Source organism: Zingiber officinale, chromosome 5B (assembly GCF_018446385.1).
Source record: "Zingiber officinale cultivar Zhangliang chromosome 5B, Zo_v1.1, whole genome shotgun sequence".
NCBI lineage: Eukaryota > Viridiplantae > Streptophyta > Magnoliopsida > Zingiberales > Zingiberaceae > Zingiber > Zingiber officinale.
Genome location: NC_055995.1, coordinates 7,343,318 through 7,348,384, shown reverse-complemented (window position 1 = coordinate 7,348,384; position 5,067 = coordinate 7,343,318). Strand labels below are relative to the sequence as shown.

General features: G+C 41.5%; 1 non-coding gene across 1 annotated transcript; it reads left to right on the top strand.

Annotated features, from left to right (window-relative positions):
* Positions 1-791: 791 nt before the first annotated feature.
* On the top strand, positions 792-897 carry LOC121988125. Its single transcript, XR_006113882.1, has one exon. It is a non-coding gene; the product is annotated as a small nucleolar RNA R71 (small nucleolar RNA).
* Positions 898-5,067: the final 4,170 nt, after the last annotated feature.

Below are 5,067 nucleotides of genomic sequence, written 5' to 3'. Positions count from 1 at the left end.
CTGAAAACTTATTTACCACTGCTTTATCTTCACAATCCTCATCTGAAGAGTCTTCATCTTTATACAAATTCAAAAATCTGCACTCAACCTTACCAGTGTCACAGAATTTTTTAAAGTCATAGTTCTCATTGCCCCCCACTAGCCTTTGTGGAAAAGGAACCCTTAGTGAAGGTCTTGGGAAAGGTACTTCTAATTTCCCATATTCTCTTTTAGATTGTGGAGGAGATTTAACTTGCTTATCTAGTGTTGGTATGATCAATCGTTGAGGGAAAGGTACTTGTGGCATTTGGGAACCTCCTGGAATAATGGAACAGAGTTCATGTGGACTTCTATTGTTCTTCTCCTCAATTCTAAACATGTCCTTCTTCAGAAGTTCTTCATAATTTTTTTCAATTCTCAACTCAACATCATCATACTTTTCACTAGATCTTATCTGCGAAGGAGGGGGATCTTCTTTAAACCAATTTGAAACAATACTTTCAATCTTTGCCCCTAAATGTTTGAACTCCCCGTTCTGTGACTTGTGATTTTCAAAACTCATAGATGGTTGAGTTACAATTTGTTTGACAGGATCTATAGCATTTATAGCTTGCACTTCTTGAATGTTTGAGGGAGATTTCATCCAACTTATGTTTGACCATTCATGGAGGTTCAATGTCACTTGATCAATTAACATATATGCTTCATCTACACTTTTGTCCATAAAAGAACCTCCAGCTGATGAATCTAATAAACTCTTGTCTGAGAAAGAAATTCCCCCATAGAATATGTACAAAATCAACCATTTTTCAAAACCATGATGAGGACACTGTCTTTGAAGACTATTAAATCTATCCCATGCTTCGAATAATGATTCTCCGTATGCCTGAGCAAAATTTGTTATGCAATTCCTCATATACACTGTTCTGCTTGGAGGGAAAAAAATGATTCAGAAATTGCTTCTCCAATTGTTCCCAACTTGTGATGCTTTGAGGATGGAGAGAATATAACCAAGTCCTTGCTTTATCCTTGATACTGAAAGGAAATGCCATCAATCGAACTGCATCTGCTGACACTCCTTCACATTTCACCATATCACAAATCTCTAAAAATGTTTCAAGATGTAGATAAGGACTTTCTGATACTTCTCCTCCAAATTTGTAACCTTGTATCATAAAAATTAACTCTGGGTCTAGTTGAAAACTTTCTGCTTCAATTTGAGGTTGCACAATGGGAGATAAAAATCTTACAGAAAAGGGTGTAGAAAAATTTCTCATGAGCCTGCTTGACATGTTAGTGCTCATGGATATTCAAGAAAAAATTATAAAATAAAGAATCAAAGACAAGAAATAAAATGCAGAATTTATATTGCAAGAAAGAAAGTGCATAATGAAAACAAGAAAGAAAAGACAAAAGGGAAAAGAAATATGTCTAGAATAATTCATATGCTAATCAACAAATGTGTTTATAAGTTCTTGTTATTCTTAATGCCTTTACGAAGTTTGATCTTCTCATACACAAGAACCATATTACAAGATATGTTTACAAAAGAAAAGTAGAGAGAAAAATAAAAGTTAGATCGAAAGAAAAATAGAGAAAAGATAGACTAGGATGCTAGAAATCAAGATTGCAAAGTTAGAATTAGAATTGCAACAAAATGAATTGTCAAGAAGTAGAAAGATATGCAAAAATTATGAAAACAGAACTCTAAAGATTAGTTACAAATATGCTAATGTAAAGAAAAGTTATGTTATGTTTAGTCTAACTCAATTGATAATCTCTAATGTTATAGCGCAGTCCCCGGTAATGGCGCCAAAAACTTGTTGACTCTCCGCAAGTGTACGGAAATGTCGTAAGTAATAATAAAAGATATCGTATTCACAGAGACTGGAATAAGCACTAAACATGTCTCAACACAAATTAGCTAAACAACTAATCAATTGGTTTTCAAAAGCTAAATGCAACTATGCAAAGTAAAACGTAGAAATGAAAGAATAAGAAACAAGAATAAGGGCAATGGTAAAGGTATGTTCTAGAAGTTTTGGTTTCTTTGTAATGTTATTCAATGTAATGATCTACCAAATCTTATTCCTCAATTGACCATCATTTGTAAAAGGTTGTCGGTTCTCTCTTGCAAAAGACAACCGACCTAGGACTGAAATCTATACCTAAACGTGATCAATTAGGAATGAATTTATGTTGTCCTTACACGGGCTTGCCTGTCATGTGCGTCCCTCGGATAATCAACATGGAATTCATCACCCCTCAACCGCATCAAGATATAATATATAATCTATACAATCTATCCTACCCTCTTGAAATACCTAATTTCCCTTTCAAGATTACCTCTCAAAAGTTCTTACACGGGCATGTTCCTGTCACGAACGTCCCTCGAAAAATTGAATGAGAAGCAATCTATATAAGATCCACAAGATATTCAAACATTCAATCAAGCATGGTAATTGAGCCCTAATCACAACAATCCACACAAGAAAGAATAGATACAAACAGGGCAAAATCATAGAAATAGGAAATTGGCAAATCCACAAGAGTTTTACATCAAATCTCCATTACAAATACTCCCTCCATCCTAGAACAAGAGATCTAATCCATAAAACAAGGAAAGAAATCCAAAGATAAAGAGAATACAAGAATCTTGATCCCAAATCCGAGAAAGAAAGGGAAGAAAAGCTTATCTACGATGAAGAACCGTCTTCGGATCCAATCCTCGTTCCCCGGAGTCGAAACGATGAAGATCTGCCATTAGATCGCTGGAAATCTCTCCAAGAAGGTGGAGGAACACCCCAAATCTTGATTCCCTCCAAAAGGGAGAAGATCCCCTTTCAAATCTTGAAGGAGGCCTTATATAGAGGAGAGGTTTAGGCGCCACACGACCCCGAAGCACGGCCGTGTGAGGTTCACATGACCTAGCTCACTCCCCTCTCTGCCTAGCTTGCACAGCCGTGTGTGAGGCATGACCGTGGCACACACTGTTTGAACCCTAAGGTCGTTTTGGTGTGATCAACAAGTTAAGTTAGGTACTGTGTGTTTCTAACCGTGTGTCTAAGTGTACAGGAGCTTAGTTGCACAGGTACTCGAGCGGAAGATGCAGCTAGCGAGAAGGACGGTACGCGGTGCGTTCGAGGGATGAGGTGCTGCGGGAGAGTACCCCGGTGGATGAGAAGGAAGCGTGCGGTGGTTCCGAGGTACGAAAGCCGGAGCGGAAGATTGCTCGGGGAGCAAGAGACGCAGCTAGCGAGAAGGTCAGCACGGGGTGCGACCGAGGGACGAAGATTGCGGATGAGTACGCTGGTGGATGAGAAGGAAACACGCGGCGATTCCGAGGGTCGAGAAGCCGGAGCGGAAGGCTGCTCGAGAAGAACGGAAGTTGGGTTCGGGTGAGCCCTATTCTGGATGACAGAGATCACCCAAGCGAGCAGATCCGGAGCAGAAAACCCAGACCGAGGCGGGACTGAACCAGAGAAGAGGTCCCAGACAAAAAGTCAACCATTGTTGACTTTTTACTCCGGGGCACTCGGAACCATTCCGGGCGCCCGGAGCAGTCCGGGCGCTCGGACCAGCATATTTGACCAGAACGCGTCATTCGCATTCTAAACATTGGGGGATAAAGTTTTATCCCCCCCAGGGCGCCCGGAACCCTTCCAGGCGCCCCTACCAAGGCTATAAATATAACCTTGGTCTAGAAGCTTTTAAACGAACTCATTACTTGAAATTTCAACGCTTGTGTGCTCTAGAGTTGTAGTTGAGCTTCTGTTTCTGCGCGTCAACGTTGTAAGAGGCTTCTTCGCCTGAAGGAGTTTTAGTACTTAATCTTCCTTGGATTAACAACCACATCGGTTGTAACCAAGTAAATTTCTTGTGCCATGTTCTTTTAATGTTTTATTTATCTACTCTATTTATTATACAAGTGTTAGCTTAAAGAGTTTGAGAAGGGTTTTTCATTATTTTTTATAGGGCTATTCAACAACCCCCTTCCAGCCGGCCACAACGGTCCTACACACACTGCTTCTGCTTCCCTTACACGGCCGTGTAGATCTACACGGCCTGCTCTGCCTCTGGAAACCTCGCAAGACCGTGTGGTGCACATGACCAGGGTCTTCTTGGTCTCTGGAAACCTTACACGACCGTGTAGATTTACACGGCCACATACTGCTTCGACTTTGGATGACTTGCATGGCCGTGTAGTGTACACGACCTGACTTCTTCTGGCTTCAAATCTTGGCACGATCGTGTGAGGTTCACACGACCATGGCCACTTCCATCTCTGCTACAACCACACGGCCTAGGATCTCCACACGGCCTGGGCAACCCCCATGGCAAGGCTATGTGAGGTCAAGGAATGGTGCCTTCCTTCTTTGTTCAATCGTCAAATCTTCTCCAAAATCGACTCCTGCATACAGAAATTGTACAAAAGTAGATCTCCGAACAAAAAGAGTAAATATGCTTGAAAGGAAAGCTGGAAGTATGAAAATGTATAGATAAAGCATGTACAAAGTATGTGAATGTGCGTCAAAACATGCTAAACAAGAGTATACAATCTACGCACATCAGAGACAGACCTGGAAGGTGGTTGGACGTGAGAGCATGCTCACTTATAACTCGCACTGAGACGAGAGTCTGGGACACCGACCTGGATGGTAGTTGGGCGTGAGAGCATGCTCACTTATAACTCGCACTGAGGTGAGAGTCTAGGACACCGACTTGGAAGGTCGTTGGGCATGAGAGCATGCTCACTTATAACTCTTACAGAGGCGAGAGTCTGTGAAATCGACCTGGAAAGGTCATTGGGTATGAGAGCATACTCATTTATAACTTGTACTGAGGCGAGAGTCTGGGACACTGACCTGGAAGGTCGTTGGGCGTGAGAGCATGCTCACTTATAACTCACACTGGGCGAGATTCTGGGACACCGACCTTGAAAGGTCATTGGGTATGAGAGCATGCTCACTTATAACTTGCACTGGGGAAAGAGTCTGGGACACTGACCTAGAAAGATCGTTGGGCATGAGAGGATGCTCACTTATTGTTGGAGTGTATACTGAAAGCCTAAGCTTTATAAACATTCAT